Source organism: Silene latifolia, chromosome 3 (genome assembly GCF_048544455.1).
Source record: "Silene latifolia isolate original U9 population chromosome 3, ASM4854445v1, whole genome shotgun sequence".
Classification (NCBI taxonomy): domain Eukaryota; kingdom Viridiplantae; phylum Streptophyta; class Magnoliopsida; order Caryophyllales; family Caryophyllaceae; genus Silene; species Silene latifolia.
The window spans coordinates 18,043,630-18,051,425 of record NC_133528.1 but is presented as its reverse complement, the minus strand read 5'-3'; positions in this window follow the sequence as shown (position 1 = coordinate 18,051,425).

The following is a 7,796-nucleotide window of genomic DNA, read 5'->3' as shown; positions in this document are numbered from 1 at the left end:
CTTACAATGTTTTATATTTACGTAAAAAAATATTTTGAGAAAGTTATAAAACTTAGACCATCAAATTTATTAAGAAAAATATATTTAGATGAGTCATTGTATTTATTAAAAACAAAACTTTAAAAAAAAAACTACTAAGATATAAGTTTTTATAGTGTGGGAACGAAAAAATTATATTGCAATAAATTAAATACATATGAGATTTTGAGAGGTTTAAATACTTTGATAACGAGTATGTATGTACACAGTGATCGCGAGTGAGTTTGAATTATTAAAAGAAAAGTAACGATTATTAAGTAATATAATATTACATAGAGTTTTTCTAAGTGGTAGCCCGTGTTTATTCACATTCTACGTGGTACCCTTATATTTTTGAAAATATAAGTGGTATCACCAAATTTAGTAAAATATTTTAAAAATACCCAAACTACTAAAAATCACGTTTTTAATATGTTAAATTTTGTAAAGAAAATATGTATACAATTGAGTAGACAATGTTTACGTTAAAGACATAAGAAATTATTGCCAAAAAATCAATAAAAAATGTATAAATTAAACATTTCAAAGAGGCGGGTTAGAGCATTTTGGGTATTTTAAGATGTTTTCATTACGTTTAGGGGTACCACTGGTATTTTTGAAAAGCGAGAGGTATCAGGTAGAATTCGAATAAATTAAATACAAGGGTATCATATAGAAAAACCCTATTATATAAACAACATAAAAAAGTAGAAAACACACTATATTTTCCTTTAATATATTCAGTTAAATATGTATACGTCAAGAATGAAACATTGATTATGACTAACTAGATATTACTTTTAGTTAAATATTTTATATGTTATCTTATAAAAATGATATTTGAGAAAGTTCAACCTATTTTATTTACGGGTAAACTCTTAAACATCATTATATATACGAAATGTACAAATTTATTATAGATATGTTTGACACATAGCACATGTAAGACACAACCAAAACATTTGAATAAGTTTAGTTTGGACTTTATATGTTTGATACATAAATATCAAACGTTATACATACAAAATTAAAAATTGTATAAAATTATATTAACTGATTTGGAACGTAACGTATTGTGAAATGATATAGTTTGATAACTTAATGTTGATTATTGCATTATTCGAATAAATTTTATTTTAATTAATATGATATTTGATCAGTTACAATTTTTTTTGTAAAACGTTGATCATGCGTAATTAACTATAAATTATTAGTTTTAATTAAAATTATATGTAGTTTATTTTAAAACACTGAAGTTAAACATTAAAAAAATTGAAAAAAAAAATAATTTATTTTTATTTATAGGTAAAAATATTAAAGATTATATATAAATTATATTATTTTTCTTCAATTATAAAAATAAAATTTTAAAACAAGCCACGCGAAGCGCGGGATATTACCTAGTACCCCCTAATTCCCTAATTGGCACAAAGTACAAACTAAAACACATTCCAAGAATGACAACAAAGATTAAACGTCAACACCAACTCAAAAGGCAACAAAGTTTCTCAAAGGACAATCAATGTCTCACATTGTTAGATTTGTCACACTAATATTCCTCAAGAAAACAAAAGAATGAAAAGATAGTGAACCAAGCTACCAAAGAGAAGCTCTCACATTTTATTACGTCATTTCATCAAAATCAGTTACCTTTTCAGTTAGTTTGCCAAACACTTTTTTTATATAATTAGTTACCTTATCAGTTCCTAATTCTCAGCTACCTTATCAGTTACTTTTTCAGGTTTCAGTTAGATTTTCAGTTTTCATCTACCATTTCAGATTTCAGCTACATTTTCAGTTAATTTTACATAAACCTTATTACAAAATGAGAATTTAATGATTACCAAATAAGCGTAAATAAAAACATATTTAATCTTCTATATAAAATAATAAAACAACAACCATAACATATTTTTTTTCCCTCCAAAACCTCACTCCATATTTAACATAGATTTTAGGACTCCTTAAAAATAGGTCCACTAACTAAATAGCCCAATATATAAAATTTATTTTATGTTGTTAACATAAAATTTATACCACCGTGTATTTTATTGTTGTTTTTACTAACTTCTCTATATTTTAAGGTCTCCATAATATCATAATTACTTTTAGAATTTTGTGGTTTTTTTAAAAACTAATTTTCATATCCTATATAGTATATACAATTGTTTGGCATGAATTTAATTTTTTTAAGTATCATGTTTTTACTCGATTAGACAATATTGTTTAATCATGCAATTTAGATTATCGTTAGTCTCAAAATCATTCCTTTTACGTTTTTAAACCGGTGTGAATAGCTATTTGTTAAAGTGGCCAGTCATGTTGAAGTGTTCATAACTTTCAATCTAACTATCTATACTAATTAATAAAACAATAACAATTGCCATAGTATCTTGATTAATTTTTTTTTACTATGAACTTAATGATTTGTTGCCGATTTTCGATTATCATGTTATTATAGCATCTCCCCTTTCCTTGCACGAGTAAATTGAATAATCTAACAACTAACAAATTGAATTTAAGAAGCATTGGGTAAATGTCTTTAGAGAAGGTCTCACAGCTTATTTTATAATTATAATACAAAACAGTACTACAGGCAATAAAACAGGTGAAAATATGGTTAAAAATAAAATAAGTACACTTACAATTAACTCCCAAAACTTTCAATTGGAGTGATTAGGCCCCGTAACTTACATAATAAGTGAAATTAAACCCCTTTGTCAAAATCTCACGAGAAATTCAATTTATCATATCACAAAAGTAAAAATGGTTATGTTTTTAAGAAAAATACAAAATAAAAGTTTAAATTATTAATAAAAAAACAGCATATATATTAGATAAAAAAATTAAAATATTTTACGAAAACAAATAATTTATTATTTTTATATAAAGTACATTTTTCAAATTTCTAACTGTACAGTTTTTCTAAAAAAAAAAAAATTGCAAAATATTTTGTTAGATAATTGTGTTAAAATCAAAAGTCAGAATAAAAGATTTTCATGACAAAAAATATAATAAATATAATAAAAGGGTAAAAAAATATTCAAATATTTCTATTTTTCAACATTTCAAAATAATTCACATAAAACTGTTAATTGTTTTTTTTTAAATCATACCGAATTACATACAGATGTAAAAAAAAAAAAAAATATTTTTTTTCATAAAATATTTTAATTTTTTTTTATCTAATATATATTTTAATTTTTTTTATTAATTTTCTAAACTTTTATTTTGTATTTTTCTTTAAAACATAACCATTTTTACTTTTGTGATATGATAAATTGAATTTCTCGTGAGATTTTGACAAAGGGGTTTAATTTCACTTTTTATGTAAGTTACGGGGCCTAATCACTCCAATTGAAAGTTTTGGGAGTTAATTTCACAATTGCACAAAGTTATGGGAGTCAATCATCACTTCCCCGGATAAGAATATATACAAAGTTAAAGAGTCGTTTCAAGTCATGATTAACAATATAATTATATAATGGTCATGACAACGATAAATGATTACAATGTTATATCAATAACTTATTTAGCGACTATCTCCGATCTCCCTCAAATTTTTTTATTAGTTAATGCAATTTATACGAATGAAATTTGATTATGAGTAGGTTGTCATTGTTTAAACATTAATAAAGGATTAAAGGGTATCTATTAGAGAGTTTTGATTGGATGTATATTTAACATTAGCGAACATGAATAAGGAGTTTACACTCTAGAGTGTCAATGGCTTAATTCTCAATCACAAATTATACTATGATATGATACCCTAATATGGTAAGACCAAATAAAAATGACCATTTTATGGTAAAAATTTAGCTTTTGATATTAAAAGTTACCACTATTTTGTTATTAACAGTGACTACTTAAAAAAAACAATCATTTTTACACATAATGTTCACTATTTCTTATAAATTGGTCACTTTTATCAGACTATATTCTACTTACATTGATAAAAGTGATCAATTTCTTATTTCTTATTTCTTATAAATAATAAAACACAAATCATAAATATCTTTTTAAATTTCCCACCTAAATACTCATCTCATACTAAGCACAATTTTACAAAAATTCATTAGCCCACTAATCAAATGGCCCACAATAATCATCAATTTATATCTACTAACTCATACACGACTAATATTGACTATGAAATGAGCCCACCATGTTAACAAAAATGAACCTCAAATTGATTTTCAAATTGATTTTGTACCAATTTCTACCAGTCAAATATTGAATACATTGAAACTAAAAATTCAACTTAGTTTATGACTTTTGAATGTGTACATCAAAAGATTACATCAAAAGATATGAGACACGAGTAATGTTATAGGACATAGAGACCAAATATGTTTCGCGATTAACGGGTCGTAAAATAATTTCAAAAGCTCAGAAAGGCTTTAGTATGATCATTTATATATACTGATTAGTATATCAAATAAAAAATAATTTATAGACATATCATAATGTGTAACTCATAAGCGTTCTTTCCTTTTATGCCAAGTTTTCAAGTGTATACGTTAACTAATATTGTTTTGATTTAATTCGTAATTCTACTTTTTATTTTGTCCTCATTTCAATTTTAATTTTTGTGCAAACATTTCAAAACTTATCCTATATGGTAAAATTTGCCGATATTTGAAATTATTAACATGCTTTAACATAGGTGTAAACATGTCGGCATATGCATGCTCTAATCAAAGATATGAGATACGACGGGTGTAAGTATGATATACAACAAGAGTGTAGCTATGTTTTTACAATTAATACTCTCTTAATACTAACTAGTATAGATCACGCGCGAATGCGCGGTTTTTTAGATCGGAATATTAAAGAAAATACGAAGTAACAATTATAAAATCTAATATTTAACTCAATAATTTGATATTTAATTGTAAAATTTATTATTATTATTATTAATGTTTTGTATTAATCGGTGGAAGAACGAAGTTTAGTATAATTGAGTTGCAATTATAAAACCTAATATTTAACCCAATTACAGATATAATATAATAAAAGCGCAATTACAGATATGATATAAAGAAAGCCCAATTATAGCCAAATTAATTTAGGCGGAAAAATTTGGAGATTTCTTATTCTTTTAGTATAAGGAGGATGTTATTTTGAAAAAAAATAATTAATGCTATAGTTTAAATATGTAGATTATACTGTTATAGAAGTATTGTATTTGTAATTGTAATTGCATTGTAATTGTTAAGTATATAATTTTCATGTAACATATGGGAAATCTATTACGTCAAATAAGAAACCAAAACAATGTTGTAAATCTAAGAATTTAAGAAAAAAATTATATATACAATCTAGGGCTGTTCATTCAGTGGTCCGGATCAAAGACCAGACCGGACCGGACCATTTGGTCCGGACTAGACCGGATCGAATTTTGTTTGGTCCGGTCCACGGTCCACCTATTTACTCTACTGTGGTCTTCGGTCCGGTCCTGGACCAACCCGAATAGACCGCGGACCGGACCATGGACCGAAGTTATGTAATAAAAGAATTTTTAAATTTGTAATAATATTGATTTTATTTTCTACTTTGTTTACACGCATTATAAGATGTGTAATTAAGTAGTTAAATCTAGTAAGAAAATAATGTTGTTTATTTTGATCATTACGAACTTCTCGAGTTCTAGTTTTACTAGTATTGGTGCCCGGCTTCGCCCGGGCTACCTCTACTTACCATTAATTTTTTTTTTCATTAAATAAAATTACTTAAAGTTGCATAACCCATAAATTTATCATTAATCTATTTTTCTATGACATATCCTAAAGTTACGATTAAATAAATTTTGAGACAAATTCACTACTCCCGCTATTAATATTTTACTCTTATTAATGAAACAATATTATTAACATTTCACTACTTGCCCGTAATCATTGTTACTTTCACTACTCCCGCCGTAATTATTGTTACTATCACTACTGCCGCATTAATATTGATAATTTCACTACTCACGCCGTAATTATTGTTACTTTCACTATTGCCGCATTAATATTGATTATTTCACTACTCCCGTTGTTGTTTCTACCATTTTCACTAATATCGCTGATAATATTGTTACCCTTACTATTCAAAAGAGTGATTATTATCATATAACTATATCCAATGTTACTACAATTCTTTTTTTTATTGACGAAATTACGTATACTACTTAGGCATGCAATTTTAAGAGGATTATATATTTATATAAATATATTACATATATGCATTAAATCAAATCGAAAGAATTATGCAATATTATATATTATGGAATCTAACTTGAATTATTTATAACCTACTTATATTATATTTTTGTATGTTAAATAATTAACATCTCTATACATCTAATAAACTATAAAGTTTAGTAAAATTGCATAGATTTTAAATTTAATATATAATTTTATGATGATAATAATTAATACCATACGTGTGCATGTTTATACTAATTAATTATTTTATTTTAAGGAAATTGACCATCTTCTAGTCTTCTATAAATATTTAGGAAAATTACCAAGCATCTTCTTTGTTTTATTAGTCTCCTTGAAATTAACCATCTTAATTAATTATTTTATTTTAAGGAAATTGACCATCTTAATTAATTATTTTGTTTTAAGGAAATTGACCATGTTTTAGTCTCTTACAAATGTTTAGGAAAATTATCAAGCTTTTATATAATTTAATTTTAACCCAAAATATATAATATTTGCATTGAGATCCCTTAATCGGGTCCATCACACGGTGCTAGTGATTTTAAACTATATAGTATAATTAATTTGTATAACTTTCTTTAATTACATGGAAGTCCCTTGGTTTCTGGAATTAATATATAGTACTAGGTTTGGTGCCCGGCTTCGCCCGGGCTACCTCTATTTACCGTTAAATTTTATTTTCAATGAAATAAACTACGTTGAGTTGTCTAACTCACACGTTTACTATTTGTAATATATTTTTCTACGGCATATCTTGTAATTATGATGAAATGTAAAATTTATTTTCAAATTATGAGACACGTTCACTACCCCGCTATTAATATTATTACTTTCACTACATTCTTTCTTAATATCATTACGTTCACTACTCCCGTGGTTACTATTGTTTCTTTTATTAATTCCTCTATTTTTTTCAGTTAAATTCATTATTCCCGTTAATTTTATCCGGCCTATATTTAAATAAATAAAATATTTCTTGAGTCGATTGGTTATTTAATTGTTCATACTTTTTCTCATTGTTACCACTGTTACTTTCACTACATCCGTAGTTACTTTCACTACTCCCACTATCATTATTATAACTGTCACTACTCTCACATTAATACCGTTAATTTTATTAATCTAGTTGTTGCTACTATTACTTTTACTACATTTAATTTAAGGTATATTCTATGATGATACTAATTAATTCCATAAGTGGGACATGTTAATTTTAAGGAAAATCACTATATTCTTGTGTTTTCTAAATTTAATTACTTTAATTTAATGTAACTTCCATAAATATTTTTCATCAAGGAATCTTTATATTATACTTTTAACCAAAACTATATAATATTTACATTGAGGTCCCTTTATCAGGTCCATCACACGGTGCTATCGATTTAAAACTATATAGTATAATTAATTTATATAAATTTCTTTAATTACATTGAAGTCCCTTGGTTTCTGGAATTAATATATAGTATTGATATATTACATATATGCATTAAATCAAATCGAAAGAATTATACAATATTATATATTACGGAATCCAACTTGAATTATTTATAACCTACTTTATATATATTT